This window comes from Aedes albopictus, chromosome 3, assembly GCF_035046485.1.
Source record: "Aedes albopictus strain Foshan chromosome 3, AalbF5, whole genome shotgun sequence".
Lineage (NCBI taxonomy): Eukaryota > Metazoa > Arthropoda > Insecta > Diptera > Culicidae > Aedes > Aedes albopictus.
The window spans coordinates 275,658,967-275,671,598 of NC_085138.1; the positions used below are offsets into that span (position 1 = coordinate 275,658,967).

The 12,632-nt window shown below is 38.5% G+C and overlaps 1 protein-coding gene across 1 annotated transcript in view; it reads right to left on the reverse strand.

The window, feature by feature from the left end:
* Positions 1-12,607, reverse strand: part of LOC115253807 (protein split ends) — a 50,754-nt gene extending 38,147 nt beyond the window's left edge. The window contains exon 1 of the mRNA XM_062860886.1: positions 12,584-12,607. The gene's annotated coding sequence lies outside the window, so the exon portion shown is untranslated. The remainder of the gene's footprint in view (positions 1-12,583) is intronic.
* Between the last annotated feature and the right edge of the window lie 25 nt (positions 12,608-12,632).

Here is a 12,632-nt window from a genome sequence, read left to right on the forward strand (position 1 = left end):
TGAGGAATTTTCCAAGGAGAATATTTGGCAAAACCTGAGTAAACAACTCACATCGCACGGTGTCAAAATTTCGATTATTATCGAACATTCATGTACCTCGGATTTTTCTCCGAAAATGATTAGTATTTGGGCTATATATTCATAATTGGAAAACTAGAAAATATTTCATCGGCGAAAATTTTTCCATACATTTTGTATGGGACGTTTTTTGTGCTAAAATAGTATTTATTGATTTTTAGTATGGAAAATAGACAAAACCTCAGCTAACTCAAATTTTCCTCGATAGAATATTTTCAAATATTGCATTTATACATTGTAGCCGAAGTTCTAACATTCTATGAAAAAAAATCCGAGGTACATGAAAGTTCGATAATAATCGAAATTTTGACACCGTGCATCGTCCATAATACACCGTGGAATTTGGGAGTAGGTATTGCAACCTCTTTAGCCATGTGGCTTTAAAATTTTGCGTGGCCTTAAGGATGAGGAAAGGTGGGAGATTGATTTTGCGAATTGAGCTGTAAAAGAATGTGTTGTTAATTAAATTGTCAACATTATTTACCTTTGCGCATTTTCACACAAAATGAACAAATTTGGCGATCAAGCATCATGTTCAGGGAACTAGCATAAACAGCTATTCTTGTGATTCTTGACCTTGTGTCTTTAATATTGGAAGCTTGGTTAATAATAATTTAAAAATAGAAGGATAAATTGTGTAACAACCTCCTTTCTTATGGAAATAGAAATCAAATATATCAAAAACAACAAAAAAGAGCCGTGACGCTTCTTCGTTTGATCATGAAAAGTATCTGTTCTTTTTGGCACCACGAGTGTGCATCTTTCTCTGTAGAGTAAAGATACATTTAAGCCCCGAGACCTGACAGCAATAAGCTGATCACAAGGTTGTGCCTCTGCCCAGAGGAAAACGTCCCTTAAAATGGATAATCACTGGAAAAATCCTAGAAGGACAATGTTGACAATTTTCAAGATTTACTTGCTGGAGTCCTTTGAAATTCCTACAGGGTTTTCCTGGATTTTTTAGGAGTTTCTCCAAGAATTTCTGCAGTAATATATCCAGGAATGCCGACAGCGGTCCCTCAGAGTTTTTCGCCAAAGTTTTTACTAGCAGTTTCCTCTAGAATAGCCTTCAAAAGATTTTTTCCCGAAATAATCTAGGGATTTATCTAGAAATCTCTTCAAAATATATAGCTGGTGCCTTTCAAAATTGTACCAGCAACTCGGGCAGATTACTATTACCCTTTCGGCTTCCGATAAACGGATATCTTTCGGATATTACATTCAAAGGAACACCGCCACCGGCGGCGGACCATACGTTACGTCTGGGACGAATGTGGACTATGCAGTGGGCTCATACTTACGATAAAACGGAGCATAGTTAATTCCCAGAAAAGGCGCAATATAGCGACCGAAACGTCGGATGAAAGCTTAAGAATCCATTTTTGAGTTATTCCTCCAAAGACTGAACGCCATACCTCCCAACATAATTCGAAGGAATTGCTAGAAACAAATTTGATTTTTTAGAAACAAAGACTCGAAAGTTGAATAAAGATGCACAATAGAATTAGAAGTGGAAGAATCGTTGCACAATTTCTTCAAAAAATATTTTGAAGAGCTGATGAAATTCGTAAACGATTGCCGTACACCAAAACGAAAACTTGCTCCAATTGATTATTATAGAGACTTTCAGCCCTTGGCTGGTTCGTCTCTTAAAACTTGCTCCAAATTCTTCACTAGTAGGATGTTAAGGTCAACATGACCCAGTCAGGCACGCTGAACGTACACTACGCTATCGTGGTGCAAAAATTCTAACATCTTAGGAGGGTTAAACAAATATTTACTTTTCATAATTGCTAATTCAAGTGCCGATAATCATTCAAATATTTCGCTGTACACACTACAAAAATCATTTCCGCGCCAAATCCGCGCGAGGGCCAAATTCCATGGGTAAATCCGCGCCAAATCCGCGAAAATCGCGAAATCCGCGGAATTCGCGAAATCCGCGCTGTTGTAACAACCCTGGATCTTTCAATATTAAACGCGTCACCGCATTGACCGTTTACTTAACCATGAAAACCGACTTTCCCACGAAAGTTATCGCGCGCTTCTGAATCCGCATTCAATAATCGCGTCCCCAACTCCCTACCGAGAAAACCGACCGACTCACGCAAATAGTCGCGCGTTTCTAATAGTATTGAACAGAGTATAGTTAAGACGAACCAGCCCCAGGCTGAAAGTCTCTATAATAAAGACAAAAGAAAACTTAGAGTATACGGAAAATAAACTTTCAAGCTTAGATAGCTATTTTTGAATTATGTATTTTACTAAGAATAGTGCCATGTGTTACCCGTGATCGACAGCCGTTGAGGTAATTCAGCCAATTATTTTTAATTCGGTCAATGATTGTTGTGAACTGCAATTACTTTCTTCTAACATTTTTATCGCTTCAATATTATGCCAGAACCAGAGGTACAAGATTAATTTGCAAATATTACCAGACTCCAGGAGTCCTCATTGGCGAAATTTTCCCAACTCCTTCTAGGATGTAAAGAAAAAAATCGGAATGATCTCACCCAGTTTCTTATCGTCGGATGACCACTAGAGTGGGTCATCGTTTGTATGGAAAAATGAAAAATTCAATGGTATCCCATCAGATCAAAGCTTTTTTGATCCCATTTCAGGGCCCAAATAAGTGTGCAAAATTTGGGCACGATCGGTTATGTCTACGTTTTGCGCATCGCATTTGAAGTTTGTATGTGGTTTTACATAGGAAAACCAACTTTTTTGCATTTCTCTCATAACAAGCTCGAATTTTTCTGAAACCATGTAACCGATAAAGTGAAAACATAGCCTAGGGTGTCCTGAAAAACTTTGTCGAAGACCGCGAAGTGATCTGATGCTTATGAAAAAAGTTATAGCGTTGGCATTGCTTGGCGAAACAGCATGATTTTGTTGCTATTGTTATTCCTTTACATGTTAAAACATAAACACATGCATGCGGTTCATTGGTTATAACAGTTTTCACAAGCATCGGATCGCTTTGCGGTCTTCAACAAAGTTTTTCAGAACATTTTAGGCTATCATTTTACAGTATCGGTTAAAAAGTTTCCGGCAAACTTTTTCAACTTATGACAAAAAAGCCAAACATGTATGTTTTCCCATACAAAATCCCATACAAATTTCAATTGCAATGCGCAAAGTGTAGACATAACCGATCGTGCTCAAATTTTGCACAGATACTCAGGGCCCGAAACGGGACCAAAAAAGCTTTGATCTGAGAAAACGGTTCTGATGACCCACACTAATGACCACAACCACTCCTTGACTTCTTCAATTTTCTGCAATACTGTGCTACCAAGTCTGCATACATTTTTAACACTTCACGAGGAAGGACAATGTGCACCTGCCCCAAACACGTGTCACTTTTTACTTTTCCTTCGAACAAAGTATATGAGAAATTTGATGACCTCCGGTCACTCATTCAGCACGCTAGTTTTTTTTTTGTTTGTATTAACGTGTACTTTAACTTAAATGCTAATTCTACACTTCATACACGCTAGTTTGACTCAGAATATGGAAGATCGGTGAAGTACTAGATTGGTAGCAATGAACTGATTTTTTGTATGGTGAGAAGATAAAGTTACTTTCTTCTAGGTTTCTGCAATAAAATAATGCAAAAAGCGTGGGTACATTTCATTCCGTTTTTGTCAACACTAAAGATTGTGTCAAATTTGTTCCTTCGAACGTGAGGGAATCCATCAAAGGACGGACTCGGTTATCCGACAATAGGAAAAAATCACCCTGGATAATGGAACATTTTTTTTATTTCATTAGCTTATTGTGTTAGGGCACCTTAATTGGTGTTCCTTCCGGGGATTGTTCCAGGATGTCCATCTGAGTATTCCTCCAAGAACTTCCTTCTGAAGATCCATTCTTCTCCTTTCTTCTTCGTTTCTTTACGGCTCAACGTGCCAACTGAAGCTTGGCCTGCCTCTTCGAGAGTTATTCGAGAAAATAAACAGTTTGAAGCCTTCTTTGCCTTTCATTGCCTGAATTTTTGCAAGCTTTTTTTACGTGAAATAATTTTCACGCAATTTTTTATACGATTTTCTTGAAATTCTACGATGTACTAAATTCTTCTCTCCTGGTCGCTATTTCTTTACGACGGAGCTCAAATTTCTACCAGAGATCATCATTGTTTTTCTTCAGTAATTCCTACTAGCGATTCTACCTTGTATTCTTCCAGATTCCTTAATGGATTTCTTCTGAGAAATCTTCAGGAAATAATTCAGAAGTTCCATTAGGTGAATTTGGAGTTAAGTCTTTCAAAAGTAAGTTTCTCTAGGCTTTCCTAGAGGAGTCTAGGATCTTGGAAAACGATTTGGGGATTTCTTCAACAACTCCTGAAGGGTTCCCAGAAGAAACTAAGGATTCCCAAATAATCCCAAAGAAATCCCATCAGTTCTGAAAGTATCCCTCGAGGAACAATTGGATGATTTCTTGAAAGAGCGTATACAGGATTCCTAGAGGGAATTTCTCAAGAATTCCAACAAGGAACTTCTGGAGGATTCTCTGGAATAACTCCTCGGAGATTTCTATACAGAACATCAGGAGGACTCCCTGAAGAAACTTAAGGAGGATTTGAGGAAAGAATTCCTGGAAGTTTACTAGATTTTATTTCTGGGAGATTTCCAGTAAACGCAGAAAAAAAAACGGGAAGAATTATTATTATTATATTATTTTTTAACGAGATTTTCAGCCCAAGGATGGTTCAACATGGGGAAATAACAAAGATGAAAGATAGAAACCTCTTGGAAAATCTCTTGGAAGTATTCATAATAAAACTCCCAGTGGGTGTAGGTCTTTCTACTGCGCATTAATGCAAAAACAAAGTTCTGTAGGAATCCTTCAAAGAAATTTTTGGATAGAGCACATTCCAGGGAAAAATATCACAGGAAACTTTTTAAAGAAGAACTTCTGATGAAATTCTAAAAAAAAACTGTTGAAGGAATCCCAGAAAAAAAATCTGGAGGAACCCCAGAAAGAGCACCTGGAGAAATATCAGAAAAATTTTCTGGAGGGGTTTCACAAAGTAATCCATGAAAGAATTCGCGTAGGAAATTCCGAAGAAACTCCTATATGTATTTCGGTGAATATCCAAAGTAACTCTTAGTTGAATTTCATCAGGATCTCTTATTGAAGAATGATTTTCTTAGCCCACTTTGCGCATTAGGGCCATTCTAGACCCAAACCGTACACTACGTCAGCGAGCTGTTCCCAACAGGTTAATAAATTACAATTCCTGGTAGAAACTCCAGGAGAAATTTAAAGAGACATCTAGGTTGATCCAAGAAGAAATTTCTGAAGAAATCATAAGAGAGAAAACCTCTGTTCTCTAAAAATTCTCATAGAATTCCAAAAGATAAACAAACGGCATGGTAAAAGGTAACCTAGAAGAATTCTGGAGGAACTTCTTGGGGAATCCAATATTCTGGAGAAGTAACAAGTGATTGCTTAGAAAAATTCCTCTTTGAAGTAATATAAAGTTTTCAATATAAATTACCGATAGTTGATGAGCTATTTCAAATTTTATATTTCTCCGTTTTGACCCAATCTCACTCCCAGACCCATTGTCACCCCCATCGACGGTACATCTACAAAAAAGGCACGCATACATTCGAACGTGATTACCACTATTATGATTCCTAGCCTAATTTAATGCTGTTTGTGCAAAATTTTGTTGTTTAAGAATGAAAGAGACGATCGTGAAAATATCCGCCATGCTCTGTTGCTAAAGATGGTAATCTTAAATTCTTCTTATTTTTTAAATAAAAAATTATCATTGCGTATGCTCACTTGCTGTGCATATGCTGATTGTTTTTCAGCCTCTTCTATGCAATAGTAATCGAGATTACCATCTTCACAATTGCGAGGCGAATTGTTAGAATGAGAGGGAAGATAGGAAAAATAACACGGCGTCCCGTATCATCTTAAGTTTGCAAGAAATGGAGAAAACAACAACACGTTTACCCAAAGTTTTGCTCAAACAGCGTAAAATTCGGCAAGGAGTCATAATACACACGCTTTTTGAACCATTTTACCTATTGCAGAAACGGAGAATAGGAAGCAATCCCTGTGAAGCGGACCTGATGTGATGGTTAGAACATTTGACTATCATGCCGAGGACCTGGGATCGAATCCCACTCCCGAAAAACTCGCAAAATGTGAGTTCTTCCTTCGGAAGGGAAGTAAAGCGTGGGTCCCGAGATGAACTAGCCTAGGGCTAAAAATCTCGTTAATACAGATATAAAAAAAAGGAAGCAATCAGTGAAGAACTAGATTGAAAGTAGAGAGCTAAATTTTTGTATGGTTAGATGATCAGTTCTCTATTTCTGTAATGAAATGGTACAAACAGCGTGGGTTATATGATTTCTTGAATAATTGAAGCTGCTAGTTGAAGTTTGTGGCACCCCCTGTGCATGCCATTAAAATACGGCATGAAACACCCTGTGAAGCGGCTGTCAGAGTGCGAGAGTGAGGGATATAGGATACTGCATGATGACGTCACGAAGCCGAGCACTGACAGTTCAGCGAGCTTGTTTACATGGACTTGGTCTCTGGCGGAGATCCGGAAAAACTGTTTTTCGATACAATTTCAGTAAAACGGTAATTAGACGGTTTGTTTTGTATTAGTAGAGTTGAATATCATCGATTTTTCCGTATCATAATGGTTTCGGGGCGGAAAACGTAAATTTAATTTTCGCCGCTCGTTAAAAATTCTAACACCTTGTAAACAAGCTCGCTGAACTGTCAGACAAAGTGAGGTTAGATCAGGTGTTTGCAGTACCCTATGTTGTGTTGTTGTTTACTTGTGTAATGATGAATGTCTAGCGGGTAGATTATGATAAAATAGATATTGTATTGTGTGAATATAAGAGTGTTAATTATTTATGAATATCTTCCGAAGAATCCGAATACTGAGGGAGTAACAAAGTTGCAAGAAATAAATAATACAACAACACAGTTACCCAAACTTTTGCTCAAACAGCATTAAATTAGGCAAGAAACCATATAACGCACGCTATTTTTCACCATTTCATTGCAGAAATGGAGAACTGATCACCTCACCATCTCACTTTATAAAAATCCAGTTCATTATTTTCAATCTAGTACATCACTGATTGCGTCCTATTAAGCTTATCACCATACGAAAATTCAGCTCATTACTTCAATTATGGTACTTCACCGATTGTGTCCTTTTGAAAAAAAAAAAAATAGCAGTTGATACCCTACGGAACAACTTTGTTGAAAATCATATCATGATAAAACTTCATTAAGGCGCGGTTCCAGCTAACGAAAACAGAATGAGGACTCTGTCCCCATTCAATCTCGGATGTTACATGCAGCACATGTTCGCCGTTGGAAACTTGAGCGCTATATCACAACAACTAAGAGTAAACGGTGGAACCGTGGGAAGGAGTGCTTAAAATCATCCCTTTTGTGGCTGATTTGGATCCCCTCTATGATCCATTATCCTTTTGTAATAGTAATTCCTTCAACTTTTCAGGGGATAGAGTAGGTATCATCATTAGAGTCGGTGCCGCAAGATTTACGAATGCAAAGGACTATTGGAAAAAGAAACTCTCAGTGAACAACCGTAGGCGTAGCACTAGCACTGCAACACTATAAAAACCCAAATTAATCCACCTAGTGGTGATAGTGCCTTTCTCGTCGAATATGTTCTCACAATATTTCCGTCGACGAAAATCAGAGTGTTCCGGAATCCGGATAATTATAAAGAAAAGCAAGCATTTTATCAAAGCCATCTTTGAATTGACTTAAAACTTATTGATAACACATAGTCCGACGTTATGTTTAACCCTCCTTTGGCATTAGGGTCATTTTTGACCCACACCGTACACTACATCAACGAGCTGTTCCCAACATGATGCAATAGGAAGGTTAAAGTATAAGCAGGGCTGAATAATATCAGACTTCTCAGTTGACTGCTTGAGCACCTTCATTAGCACTGGAGGCTGATCAATATCAAGACGAGGCTAACAAGCTCAGATATAACTTTTTACACAATCACAGATCACTTTGCGGTCTTCGACAAAGTTTTTTCTGCACATTTGGGCTATATTTTATTGAACGTTGAAAACAAGAACGATAGGTAGTGAGTATAGTGAGACGTCTGTTTGCATGTGAGTTTAATTTGTCAAAATTTTGTTCTCTTACACATATGTATCGCTTGCATTGATTTTATTTACTTTCGTAGTTCAGGCAATGCACCAAACGCTGGTTGTGCCCTACTGGTAGTCTCTAATGTGGTATGAGCCTATTTTCTAGTTAACCGATCCTCGGGTTATTCAAAAAGCCGTGATGTGATGTGTCGCATGGTAAATTTGGTTTCTTGCGATGCGGTACCGAAACAGGTTCCGGAGCACTACCGGGTCTTCCAAATATAGTCTGAGACTATTTCATTGCTAACGTTCATTAAGTTACCCAAAAAAACACGATTTGATTTATCTCATGCAGCATGGGTATAGAACACTTTTACATTTGACCACTTCCAGTGGGACACACCGAACTGGTTTCAGGGCACTACCGGTTGTCTAAAATATGATCTGAGGCTATGTTCTTACGAATCGATCATCGTGTTTTCAAAAAAGCTGCTATTTTATGTACTGTCAAACCTCGCGTATTCATTACTCTTTAATACGACACAATACACATTCTTTTTCGTATCCCGCTCATTCGACATTTGTCGTATTAAAAAATGATCAATTGTCACATTTTTTTTATCTGTATTAACGAGATTTTTGGCCCTTGGCTAGTTCATCTCGGAAATCAATTGTCACAGTGTAATACACTGTAAATACGAATGATCCGATATTGTGCTGTTACTCCCACCCGCAGCGGCTCCTCGTGCAGCTGCTACATCCGAAAGTTCAAATTTGGTGCTTTCCGACACCTGATCCGATTAGAGATCAATCACAGTGAACTTTGGAAGCCAACAATCGTAAAATGAACAAGCTATCAATTCGTACCACTACAATATCTGTAGGATTTGTGTTCAAAAACAAATCCTACAATCTAAACAAAAACTAAAATAGAGTTAGTTTATGGAATTAAAAGTTTACCCAGGTAATTTGACAGCAATCATTGTCGAATTTCAAGCCACTTTCGGTTCACATTTTACCACTTACCGATTGTCCCTGATGTGGTTTTAGACTAGTTTCATGCAAATTGTTAATCAGTTTTCATAAAACGTCACGAATAGGAGGCAATCAGTGAAGTACTAGATTGAAAGTAGTGAGCTGGATTTTTGTATGGTGAGATGATCAATTCTCCATTTCTGCAATGAAATCGTACAAACAGCGTAGGTTATATGATTTATTGACTAATTTGATGCTGTTTGAGCAAAAGTTTGGATAACTGTGTTGTTGAAGTTGCATGAAATAAATAATACAACAACAAAGTTATCCAAACTTTTGCTCAAACAGCATCAAATTAGCCAAGAAATCATATAACCCACGCTGTTTGCACCATTTCATTGCAGAAATGCAGAATTGAACATCTCACCATACAAAAATCCAGCTCACTACTTTCAATCTAGTACTTCACTGATTGCCTCCTATTGATGTACCGCATGCATGGGTGTGGTTCATTTGTGCATTTCGCCAGTTCTGGCGAAACACTCGGAACTGGTTCTGAAACACTACCGGTAGCCTTAACCCTTATGTGGCCGACAGGGTACCCGGGTACCCAGCACCCATTTAAAATACACGGTATAGAAAAAAGCAAAAAGTTTGTCGGACACATAACGGTTAAATGTAGCCTGAGACTATTTTCTTGCTGACTTTCTTCGCGTCATCGAAGAAGCCATTACTTAATGTGCTGCGTGCATGCGTTTGGTTCCATTCTACATTTGACCACTTCCGGCGGAGCACCTAGAACCGGTTTCGGCACACTATTGGTTTTCCAAAGTGTGGTCTATGATTGTTTTTCTTGTATTTCGCTAGTTTTAATGCTCTTTCAGTCTGATCCGCGTGCACGTCGTCGTCGTCGTCGTCGTCTATTTGGCTGCTCATCTTCGTACGGGGCGATTTAGTGAGTTTTTGGAGGCATTGTACAGGCCGCGTTTTCATTCGGATCGTCCGCGTGCACGTCGTCGTCGTATATTTGACTGTGCTCATCTTCGTGATTTTGGAGGCAAAGTGAAGAGGCCATTTTTTTTCATTTGGGCCTGCCGCGTCGTCGTCGTCGCAGATTTGGCTGTGCTCATCTTCGTACGGAGCGGTTTAGTGTGATTTTTGAGGCAAAGTGAAAAAGCCGCTTTTTTATTCGGACCGGCTGCGTCGTCGTCGTCGTCAATTTGAATGTCCACATCGTCGTACCCGTGTGTAGTTGTAGCGGTTCAGTGTGATTTCGGAGAAGAGGCCAATTAGTGGAAGATGCTCTGTAGCACATACGCACTGGACACTTCGAAGGATGTTTATTGGTGAGCTCTTTCCATTTTATCATAATAATAATAATAATAATAATAATAATAATAATAATAATAATAATAATAATAATAATAATTAATGCTAAAGGATTTATACAATTCTGCTCTGGTTTTTGTGTATTTATCTAACAAATATTAAAAAGTTCGTCACGTCATGTGTCGGCGCTAGTTCCAAATGCACATTTAGTTGATAATAAATAATTTCCTTTCATTTTTTGCATGAACACAAAAATTTGAATGGTTCGTCATCTTCGGTGTCGACAGTTGTAATATTTTAGTCCAAATGAATAAATGTTTTGACTCAAATAAAGGTTGCATGAATTTATGGAAAAAGAGAGGGTCGGTAAAAGATAGACGGCAATCCATGCGGTAAGATCTTTCTGATTTATTTATCACGTGTTATTTTGTTAATACTTGTGAATTGATCGCATTCAGCATTGTCTCGCGCGGAAACGCAAACTACAGATGCGTCGGTGTTTAGCATTGTGTTCTCCTTAGTTGCGAATGAATAACTTATGTAGGGTGAGTTTTGAGGCACAAAAGATCGCGTTCGTCGTCCAAGGTTTAGAAGGGTCGAAAGAACCGTTGGTCATTGAAATCGGTTGAGGTCTACTGCCAAAAAGTGATGTGAGTTTTTTTGTACACACTCACACATACACACACACATACATACACACACACACACACACACACACACACACACACACACACACACACACACACACACACACACACACACACACACACACACACACACACACACACACACACACACACACACACATACACACATACAGACATCAGCCCAATTTGTCGAGCTGAGTCGATTGGTATATGTGTCACGTCCCTCCGAGCCTTCTATCAAAAAGTCATTTTTGGAGTGAATATATAGCCTTTCCAGTACACTTAGTGTACGAGAAAGGCAAAAATATTCGATCCCAGTTAGGGGAACAACTTGAATATACCTATAAGATTTTTTTTTTATATTTTTATTATCGAGATTTTCAGCCTATGGCTGGTCCATCTCCTGGAGGGTTTGGAGAGGGCTTCGCAGTGAGAGGCCCACCTGGCGATGGTTACTACAAAGTGTTAAATTGGACACTATATCACTACAATACAATACAAATACTAGTTCCAATCCGTCCGGGAGAGTAGCATAGTCTTCAGGGATGTATGTTGAGATTAGAGTAGTCAAATATTTTGGTAATATATAAGATCATTAGTAGGTAATATTTTCCAATCTTCATAACTAGATAGCGTACTTAGGTATTCTGTCGTGCATCTTGCGAATATTTAATTTGCTGGCTTCTTTCTCGATCTCTAGTTCAATTTTATTTATTCTAGTGACATAGGGTTACCGGGTTACTGTGGGTATTTTCGGCAGGTTTGTTCTCTTCGCCATGGGTGTTTTGTCGGCCAAATTGCCTGAAACTTGGTCGTATAATTCAGCATGGTTGAGAAATATTTGAGGCCCATTTTGAGCTCAACAGGTTTCAAAAACCCATGACGAAGAGAACAAAACGGACGAAAATACGCAAGTTCCCCTATTTAGAGAAATACGAATGGTTACATTAGGAACGGTGTAACTAACGACCATGGAAAAACATATAACATAGTATACTATTAGACACATGCTATTTTCGACAGTTAAGTTCTCTTCAGCATCAGGTTTTGTAAAACTAGTTGAACTCAAATTGGGATTCAAATCTGTCGCTATCAGAACAAAACTGCCTAAAATACCCAGTCACCATTATGAAATGATGTAAGACAGTCGGAGATTATGGGAAATCTGTAACTCAGTACTGTCTATTTTGGGTATCGTGTTTTCTATACAATTTCGGCTCTTTTGTAGTTTGTAAGCTGGTTTCAGATCGTAGGCAAACACAAAAATCAGCTCCATTTCATTTACGCAAGACGAGATATGGTTGGATAGCACTGGCTTGCCTAATCCGAATCTCATTCTACCAACAAGGAGGCCCCTGGCCAATTCAAACCTCATCTGCAGCAGAACATGTAAACAAACGAATGCGCAACACACTAATCGGACAAACTTACCCGTTTGTGATACGCTCCATGTCAATATTTTATTTTCTGTCGATATTTA